Genomic DNA, 11,534 nt, shown 5'->3' with positions numbered 1-11,534 from the left:
AATAATGATAATGATAATAATGATAATGATAATAATAATAATAATAATAATGATAATGATAATAATAATAATAATATACGAAGCTCAGGGCTAAAAGTGGAGAGTGAAGGTTTTATATTAGCTGCTTAAGACCAATGCTTATTAACCCGGAATTACCAAGCCAATGTGATAAAAAATGGAGTTGACCCAAAATGCCGATTATGTAACGATGAGATTGTTGAAACTATAGACCACCTAATCTCAGGGTGTAGAGTCTTAGCACCTGTAGACTATAAAGCAAGACATGACAGAGTTGGCCAGTATTTACCCTGGACAATATGTTGGCATTATAAAATCAAAACTGCTGACAAATGGTATAAACACCATCCTGAAGCTGTGACTGAGGGAGAAAATGTGTCGATTCTCTGGGACTTCCCCGTACATACAGACAAAACTATAAAAGCTAATAAATTGGATATTATTATAAAAGATCAGACAAAAAAGGTGTGTTTATTAATTGACATGAGTATTCCTTGCGATCACAATATAGCGGCGAAAGAATTTGACAAGATTAGTAAATATAAAGACTTGCTAATAGAAATTGAAAAAATGTGGCATCTCAAGGAGACTACAGTACCAGTGATTGTAGGGTCTCTAGGAATGATAAAAAAAGGTACTGAAACCTATTTGAAAATGAAACCAGGCTTACCATCCCTACAGGAAGTGCAAAATATTGTGTTAACTGGAACGACTCATGTACTGAGAAGAGCATTATTGCTGTGAAATAACATCCATTCATGAATTTATTTATTTTTAAATTTTTTTAAATACATATTTACCTGTGAATTTGTGTGTGTACTCCAGGAATGCATACAATGAGCTTCTCTGCCCTAGGTGTACGGAAAACACTTGGCAAGAAATGGAAGAAAATTTGCAGAAAGAAGGAAAAAAAGTTATAATAATAATCATAGGCTAAAAGGTATTGGAATTGAGATATATTGTCAACCTGCAGGAGAGGGTCAGCGTTTTAATAATAATGGTTCTATCCTGAAATTTGTGAGAGGGTATTAGGCAAGAGCAGTTGTTTTTAATTCAAAGAACTGAAATGTAGGGGAAACAGTATATACTTTAAAATTATAAAGGAAAGAAGATATTTAGGGTTTCCACCTAAACCCTAGGTAAGAAACCACTGGTTAGGTTAGATTAAGGTACCCCATGTCTTTACCCATTCGCCCATGCTTGTATTGAAGCCTTACGCATCCAAAAGAGTTCTTTTAGGTTATATGAGTAGGTTGGTTGGGGATGAAAGGAAAAAAAACCCACATCTTTGTGTTATTCTGTTTAAGTTCATTGTAATATCTTTTTTTAATTTTTTACCAACATAAGGCAGCAAGCTGGTAGCAGAATTATTAGCATGCCAGACACAAAGCTTAGACGCATTTCTTCTAGCTTTACAAATTCCATTGATGTCATCTATGCCTTTCATCCTTTCGGGGCTGATAATAGTAGCGCTGTGTTTAATGTAACCTTCTTGCTCCTGTCGCCAAAATTTATGATCTTTTGCCTAATGCAGAAAGAGATATTTCTTGTCAACATAAGACAACAAGCTGGAAGAATTGTTATTGCATCAAACAAAATGTCTGGTGACATTTGTTTTTACCCACTTACATTCTGAGTTCAAATTCAGCTGAGGTCGTCTTTGCCTTTTATCCTTTCAGGATTGATAAAATAATTGCCAGTTGAGCACTGGGGACAAGGCACTTAACTAAAGCCCTTTCCCTAAAATTTCTGGCTTTGTGCCAAAGTTAGAAAGAATTATACTTTTACCAACATTGTCACTCTTGAGTGTCTCCCATAATCCAGTATCAAATACTTCATGTTACTCAGCATACCCCCATACTACCCTCTGGTATTACAAGTGTATAATTCTACATATCAGATCATGGTTTTGGTCTATGAGAGAAAGGCAAATTTTAATGCATCATTCTCCTTATCATCATAGTTGTTGTTATTTTGAGCAGGGTGCTCCTCTTCAACCTCCTTGTTGTTCTCTGTTAGTGTTCATCCTTCATTTTTTTTAATAGGGAGGACTTCATCATCATCATTGTTATTATTGCTGTGATCATCATTCTCGTTTTCATTGTCGTTATGGTCATCCTTTTCGTTGTCATCGTCATCACCGTCATTGTCCTTGTCATCGTTATCATTGGCAGTAACAGCAGCAGTGTTTGTTATCTGCTTTTCTATGGTGACATGGATTGGACAGGTTTTGTCTTTTACTGAGTGTTTTAATGTTAGTTGCTTTTTTGCCACCAATCCCATTAAATGTTTATTCTAAAACTGGGACATAAATGGTATCATTATTATTATTATCATCATCATTGTCATCATCATCATCACCATCACCATTATCATACTCATCATCACCATCATCACCATCATCATCACCATCACCACCACCACCACAACCATCACCACAACCATCATCGTCATCATCATCATCATCATCACCCCCACTACCACCAGCACAACCATCACCATCATCATTGTCATCATCGCCATCACCATCATCATTATCCCCCTCATCACCACCACCACCACCACCACTACCATCATCATCATTTTCGTCATCATCATTACCATCATCATCATCATCACCATCACCACTGCTGCCACCGCCACCACCACCACCACCACCACCACCACTACCACCACAATCATCATTATCATTGTCGCCATCATCATCATCATTGTCATCACCACCACCACCATCATCATTGTCGTCATCATCATCGTCATCACCATCATCATCACCATCACCGCCACCACCACCACCACCATCATCATCATTGTCGTCGTCATCGTCATCATCATCAACATCATCTGCCTTAGTAGTAACAGCTTTATATTTATTTATTTCTGCTGACATTGGTGGCATACGTCTGCAACACAATAATGTTTCCAGCAGTTTCAACCCTGTTTCATTTCATTTCCTGATCTTACCCATTAACGATAAATAAAATACATATAAACAGTTGTCCAGAAAGAAAACAGTTAACTATGTAAACAACAAAGGAAATAGAGTGAAACCTTATCTGCTATTTAATAACAATTTTACTTGCTTACTTGCTTGCTTACGACAGCCCATCAAAGGTGATGACAGCGTTGATCCAAGACATTCATTCTCCTCTGCCTCCTGTACATTGTTTCTCATGGGAGAGGGTGTGGCTGACAAGACTGATACAAGATAGGCAGATCCTGTGGCATTGAGGGCACTGAAAGTGACCCTGAACAACAGCCAAGGCCGTCGTTAAGCCCATGCAACTCCTGTGGTTTCAGGGTACCTATGTGGTTGAGGGGCCCCCATGTGAAGATCAAAGTATGTAGATGAGTCATCCATTTACTTTGGTTAAGATATTGAACAAGACCCAAACTATGCCACTATGCCATATACCCACGGGCATATGGCATAGTGGTTAAAAGCATAGGCTACTAACCCCAAGATTCTGAGTTTGATTCCAGGCAGTGACCTGATTAATAATAATAATAATAGTAATAATAATAATAATAATAATAATAATAATAATAATAATAATAATAACAACAGCATCTTAGGAATGAGAACCCAGGTTCAAAATTTCTCCAAGACACCTGAAGAAGGCTGGAGGGTATATCAGCCAAAACCTTGTGTTAACAACAAACAAGATGAAGACAAATATCTGTCAAATGTAAATAATGTACATAATTCCTCATCTCTTAAATATAGAATTAGAAGAATGAAACTATGTTAACTGAAAATTTCAAGAAATAAAATGGTAATACACTGTATGTGTAAAAGTTCTTGTAAAAGTATTGCATTGTACCACGAACGTCCCTACCCGAATATGTTCAGTAGGATAAAGTGAAATACTGAACTTCAGATGGAATAAAGTAAAATATAGCTATGAATAATAGGTGTGTAGATTATGAATTTTGATTGAAGGGATGGGGCCTCAAAACAAAATGTTGCAGGGGGCCTCTAAAAGTCAAGCAAAGTGCCTGACAACAACTGCACAGAGTTGATGATGTTTATCCCTCTCTTCATGTAGTCTTTTGTATTTGGATTCAAACACTAGCATCAGACATGGACTTCCATGCCTTCTAATTAACAGTCAGAGTCTCCAACTGATTGAGAGTGATGCTGAATACATTTTAGAGACACTTGAGATGATCAGGAAAACTAAATTTTGGAAGTCCATAAGGCCTGCCTCCAGTTTCAGTGTCACTGATAAAACCTATCTGTAGAAGGCTCCCAATCCCAAAATTGCATCCCCTTCCTTATGTTGATATTGTTGCCTTCTCTGATCCTGAGAAGCATACTCAGCTGCAATGTAGAATTCAAGATCTGCTCCTGTCTATACCAGATCTTCAGGTTGCTGACCTAACTCTAGAGGAAATTTATTAACCTCTGGGACTCATCTCACTATGCTCTACAAGACACTACCAAGGTAACCCTTGGGACAACTACACATCACAACCCTGACTGGTTTGATGAATCAAATGAGGTCATACAACCTCTCCTGCCTGAGAAGAACAAGCTCCACAACATTGTTCTAGCCAATTCAAGCTCTGCAACCCTGCTCCAAAAATGGAAGAATGCTTGTACCACTACACAGTGTGTCATCAGGAATGTTCAAAATGATTGGTGGTTTCAAAAGGTGGAAGAAATTCAATGTTCTGCAGGTGAGAACAAAACCTATGAATTCTACACTTGATTACAGTGACTGCTCTGGAGAGATCATACAATGGCACCTTACCAAAATAAAAAGCTGTGGTACTTCACAGGTGGGCTGAATATTTTCAAGAGCTTCTCAACCAGGTCAACCTCACAGACTCCATGGCACTTGAAGAGATTCCAGATCTTCCTATTCTGACTGTTTGACAACTCCCCAACACTTGATAAGGTCCAACAAGCCATCTGTGGTCTCAAAACCAAGAAATCTCGCAGTGATGATGGGTTCCCAGGTGACATCTACAAGTATGGCAGGCCTCACCTCACATCCCATCTTCACTTTTTGTTACTTCTCTTTTGACAGACGAAGTTTATACCTGACAAGTGGAAACACTCCAATATTATCACAATCTACAAGCGCAAGGGAGACTGTACTGAGGGGCAATCTTCATTCTAAATGACCTGGCAAGATCCTCTCTTGTATTCCCTTCCATCGTCTTCCACTTCATCTTGTCAATCTGGATATGCTTGAGTTCCAGTGTGGATTTTGACCAGAAAGAAGCACTTCTGACATGATAGTTGAGGCCCATCTTCTTTCAGAAATTACAAATTTACAAAGTAAAAAAACAGACAACAAATGACAACAAGTATCAGACACGTCATGTGGTTCAGGGGTTCTCTTTGCAACCATACGGGACCAAGCATTTAAGGCTAGTGTCTTCTACCAAAGTTCCTGGTCTTGCAAAATGCCTTGTGAGCAAGAGTCAAATTGTAAGTGCGAGTTGGAAAATGTGCAGAAACTCATCATGTGTGTGTGTGTGTGTATATAAATGCATATGTACACACATATATACACTCATATGTATGTATGTATGTATATATGTATATATGTATATTTGTGTCTTCTTGTCGCATACCATAAATCCTCGAGTATAGTCCGCCCTTGAGTATAATACCCAGCTTAAGGTGTTTTCGTGCCCGACATCACAAAATGCGTCTGAATAAACATTGCCAGACAGCAAATAGAGACTCGGACATTGCTTAGAAAATATTTTTCCTTTTTAACCTTGTATATTGTACGCACTAGGGATTTTGACCTTTAAATTTTGGGAAAAAATGCAGATTATACTCGAGGATTTACAGGAATAGTTGTAAATGAATGTCACTGTCATACACTTGGTGTCATTTCCTTTCCAATATTCTGTGGAAAGAATGTCTGTCCATGGGGAATTATTACCTTAATTGGAAAAAGGTGAGGGTTAGCAACAGGAAGAGCATCCAGCTATAAAATATCTGAAAATATCTGCAACAACAAATTCTCTCTGACCTACACAAATATGAAAAAGTGGAAGCTGAAATGTGAGGATGATGAAGATGATGATGATGATGATGATGATGATGATGATGATAACGACGACGATGACGATGACGACAACGATGATGATGACGAAGATGATGGTGATGATGATGATGATGAAGATGATGATGATGATGACGAAGATGACAATGATGATGACGAAGATGACGACGATGATGACGAGATGATGATGATGATGATGATGATGATGAGGATGATGATGATGATGCCATTGAAAATCTGACAAAACTACAAAATCTTTTTACACATCTGAAAATACTAAATATATTTTAGTGTTTGAATGATAATGCATAATTACCCATGTGTAACCAAAGCTATTTTCAAACAACAGAAATTAATACTGTTTTATTTTTTTTTTTCCATTTGTTTTCATTTTTCTCTTTACCGTTCTTAATGCTCTTGTAACTAATGTTCCTGCAACAGCTGTTATCGCTGATATTTTTGCAAGCATTGCAATAATCATGTAATTGCCTGTTGATGTTAAGCCATATCTACTTAGCCACAACACAACACAGATCAAATGAACTGAAATAAGTTTAATCATTGCAAAGACACACTGTGGTATAAATATGAATGTAAACACAGTCTTTCTGTATCATTGATGTAAGGGAAATAAAGAAGGAGAAAGTCTTCCTGATGGACCTTTTCACAGATTATTGAAACAGATTATAGGCATAGGAGTGGCTGTGTGGTAAGTAACTTGCTTATGAGCCATATGGGTCCGGGTTCAGTCCCACTGCGTAGCACCTTGGGCAAATTATTAGTGATGAGATATCAAAAGCGCACATAAAAAAAAATCAGGTTATCCAGTACAGTGCTACCCTAATTCATGATTGCTTTAAATAGCATCTGATCTATGTTACTGACAACAAAAGTAACCTGACTATGTCTTCTCTGAGGAACTCTTTACTCTTTACTCTTTGACTTGTTTCAGCCATTTGACTGTGGCCATGCTGGAGCACAGCCTTTAGTCGAGCAAATCGACCCCAGGGCTTATTCTTTGTAAACCTAGTACTTATTCTATCAGTCTCTTTTGCCGAACCGCTAAGTTACAAGGACGTAACTACACCAGCATCGGTTGTCAAGCAATGTTCGGGGGACAAACACAGACACACAAACATATACACACACATACCCATATATATACATATATACGACGGGCTTCTTTCAGTTTCTGTCTACCAAATCCACTCACAAGGCTTTGGTCAGCCCAAGGCTATAGTAGAAGACACTTGCCCAAGGTGCCACGCAGTGAGACTGAACCTGTAACCATGTGATTCGTAAGCAAGCTACTTACCACACAGCCACTCCTACGCCTATATAGATAAAAAGATGAATTTATTATGACTCAGTTATGGCAATTTTATTTTTGCATTTGGTTAACAAAATTGGTAAAGCAAAGATTTTGACAAACATAAATGATTGATTGATTGTTTGTTCCTTCTTGAGCCATGCCTGGCTCATAAGGGCTGGTTTCCCGGTTTCCTTTGTGTATAGGTTCTCCACCTGGATGGAATGCCAGTCCATTGCAGGTGAGCTGCAAAATGCAGGAGGAAAGAGTGAGAGAAAGTTGCAGTGAAAGAGTCAGCAGAAGTTCGCCATTACCTTCTGCTGGAGCCACATGGAGCTTAGGTGTTTCACTCATAAACACACACATTGCCCGGTCTGAGATTCGAACCTGTGACCCCTCAACCACAAGTCTGCTGCTCTAACCACTAGGCCATGTACCTCCACTATTGATTGATTAACAACACGATAAATGAGATAATTGATTAGTTAATTTGTTAAATAGTGAACCGATTGATGAATAAGGAAGTGGTGAAATACAACTGGTGCATGTGTTTATTATTGACATAACGACCCTCACCAGATACAGCAAAATATAGCAGTTTCCCCTTCACTTATATTGCTCATATAGCTAAGACTGATCTGAATGTCACAAAGTCTTATTTCTCACTCAACCTCTTTTATAAATCAAAGTTAAATCTTGCCAGTCTAAATATTTCATCAACACTATTTAATTGTCTTCACGACTATGGACTTATAACAATGGACTTATCCAAATACAAGTTCTTTATTAGATTGCTATGATTTATTTTTCTCAGTGAAAATCACATAGTTATTTCATTTCCTCATCATTATCATCATCATCATCATCATCATCATCATTTAATGTCTGTTTTCTATGCTAGCACGGGCGGGATAATATAATTTCAATTTTCAGTTCGTATATTTGTTGATGTCATTATTTCTCAATGCTGTTTCCTTTCAGATTCTAGGTTGTCTTCCAAACTAAATAGAATAGTAAGCCATTTTTTTCTCTCACCATGAACTTTAAAAAATATCCTTCCACTTACTCAAAAAAAAAAAAAAATCACAAAAAGATAAAAAAAAAATAAAAGTTAATTATCTACGTTATTTATTTATTATTATATTCTATGATTTACTTACTCTGCTGTGGTCTGCAAAATATATTTACACACTTCCTTGGTCAAAGTAAACTTAAATGAATCATACCAACTCCATTCAATTGTTAATATTTTGTCACCACATTTGTGTTTATCTAATTATAAACTCTGCCTCCACTGCTAGTCTTTCAATTATAACCAACTGTACCAACTGTTTTTACACTATATTATTTTTTGGGGTTTGTATTTTTCTGCTTTTATAAACAAGAACAGTCGAAACTACATGTGATTTTTCTATGTACAAATTTTCTGTCCAACATTTATGAATGAGTGTCTGGCATAAGAAAAAACAAAACAAAAATATATGTCTGAAAAATTTTACATGAATAAAACCATTCATATCGGAGACAAGAAAATATTTTATCATCATCATCATCATCACCAGCACCACCAGCACCACCAGCACCATCTCCACTGCCACCACTACCCTCATCATAGTCATCCTTTAACATCTGTTTTCCATGCTGGCATAACAGGAACTGACTTGCTAGAGGATTGCATCAAGTTCCAATGTGAGCTGTGGTAGGGTTTCTATGGCTGCATGCCATTCCTTATGCCAGCCACTGCAGAGTCTACTGAAAGTCTTTTTTTTTAAGGGCATCAGCACTAGTGAGGTCTCCAAGTAACATGTAAGATAGACCCCAAGACTCAGTGAGATATTAATGAGAAAATGTTGAACAATTAATTCTTGAAGATGTCTTGGAAACTTCAGGAGTAGTCTTGATAATAGTACTTGACTGGTACAAGAGGTAAATGACAAAGTTGACCCTAACAGGATTTGAACTCAAAATGTAAAGGGCCAAAATATAAATTCTGCAAAGTATTTCATATAATGATCAACTAATAACGTAACACTATGGTCATAAATTACAAGTATTTCATACCACAAAATGTTTTTGCAGTAAAGATTGTTTACCAACATAACATGGCAGTCCTGGTTTAGAACTAATGTTGTTGTAATTTAGTCTCCAGCTGGCTATATGACACGATCTGTGTCCTGTCCTTATATTTTCGAAACAAGGGTATTCCCTTATTTTGAAAATATAAGAACACGGATCGTGTCATAGAGCCAGCTGGAGACAATATCTCCTGGGGCTAAATTACAGATGCATTAGTCCTAAACCAGGACTGCCATGTTATGTTGGCAAACAATCTTTACTACAAAGTACTGTTGATGAATATCTCACGTTGTGAGATTTAGAATTCCTTTACTTGTTTCAGTCATGTGACTGAGGCCATGCTGGAGCACCGCCTTTAGTCGAGCAAATTGACCCCAGGACTTATTCTTTGTAAGCCCAGTATTTATTTTATCGGTCTATTTTACTGAACCACTAAGTTACAGGGACGTAAACACACCAGCATCAGGTGTCAAGCAATGCTGGGGGGGGGGACAAACACAGACACACAAACATATACACACACACATACATATATATATATACATATATATGACGGGCTTCTTTCTGTTTCTGTTTACCAAATCTGTTTCCGTCTACCAAATCCACTCACAAGGCTTTGGTCGGTCCGAGGCTATAGTAGAAGACACTTTCCCAAGATGCCACGCAGTGTGACTGAACCTGGAACAATGTGGTTCATAAGCAAACTACTTACCACACAGCCACTCCTACACCTACTTATTATTTTTTACTAAAATTTTTGTTGCGACTTGCAACCTTTTCAATAGTCATTGATTCTGTCCATTATCAGAATTGCATTCTCTTTTTCTTTGTTTTATGTTTTTTTATTGTTTTTTGTATACATGTGTGTACGTCAGTGTGTGTGTGTGCATACATATGTATGTATGTATGTATGTATGTTAAGTATGTATTTATGTATGTATGTGTATATGAATGTATTATGTGTGTATGCATGTATCCGTGTGTGTGTACATGTATATATATATATATGTATGCATGTCTGTGTGTGTATGTATATATACATGCATGCATGTGTACACATTTGTATGTATTCTGCATGTATGTGTGTATGCATGTGTGCATGTATGCATATATAGGTCTATGCATGTGTGCACGTTTGTATGTATGTATGTATTCTTGATATCCATGTGCTTGTGTGTTCATGCTTATGTTTGTATGCTTGTGTTTGTGTGTGTGTGTGTGTGTGTGTGTGTGTCTGTTTGTTTGTGTGTCTGTTTGTCTGTATGTGTGTGTGAGTGTACATATTTGTGTGTGTACCTTTGTCTCCTTGTGTGTGCATGCCCGATAATGGACAGAATTAATAACTATTGAAAAGGTTGCAAGTCGCAATGAAAATTTTAGTAAAAAATATTAAGTAAATGAGTGGAAATCAGACCAGTGTGTGTGTTAAATTAGTAAGGCACTAAAAGAGAATGACTCTCGTGCGGGGGCATATGTGTAGGTATGAACAGGCGCTCTTACGCGAATACTATGAACTTTTTTACCCCGTTACTTTTACTCCCTCCCCTTACTTAGCGGTCATTCAAATAGCTCCTTTGTCTTAATAATGGTCAATCACACAGTAATTTCCCTTTGTATAACGGTCATTTTTCATAGCATTTTTTGATGGCTGGATAACTGAAGAGATGGCGGCATGGATTTCCACCTTGGCATCCGAAACTCAGAGTTTTATCATGGCTACCGAATAATTGTCTCATATTACATTTACACATATATACGTATATATATATATATATATATACATACATATATATATATATATATATATATATATATATATATGCATATAGATAAATACATAAATATATATATAAGCAATAAATCTCTGAGCGAGATATAAACAGTAGCAGCATGACCATGTAAAGTATATTTGCTGCCTAAATGTGACTGACCCATAAGGGACGATGCTATTGTAGTCAGGCTGGAGATGGGAACGATGATTTCCCTTTGCAAATACTGATAGGGCACAGACAGAGTGTCAATAGTCAGCTGGAGGAGATGTCTTCCTGGGGCTATAAATTACAGTAGCATCGTCCCATATGGGTCAGCCACAGCCACAT

General features: G+C 37.2%; 1 protein-coding gene across 5 annotated transcripts in view; it reads left to right on the top strand.

Moving 5' to 3' along the window:
- The window catches only part of LOC115214170 (soluble guanylate cyclase 88E), a 254,649-nt gene that overhangs the window by 233,364 nt on the left and 9,751 nt on the right, over positions 1-11,534 (top strand). The gene's annotated exons all lie outside the window — the stretch shown is intronic.

Source organism: Octopus sinensis, linkage group LG7 (assembly GCF_006345805.1).
Source record: "Octopus sinensis linkage group LG7, ASM634580v1, whole genome shotgun sequence".
Classification (NCBI taxonomy): Eukaryota; Metazoa; Mollusca; class Cephalopoda; order Octopoda; family Octopodidae; genus Octopus; species Octopus sinensis.
Note: the sequence above shows the minus strand (reverse complement) of the source record. Positions and strands in the feature narration are given on the sequence as shown.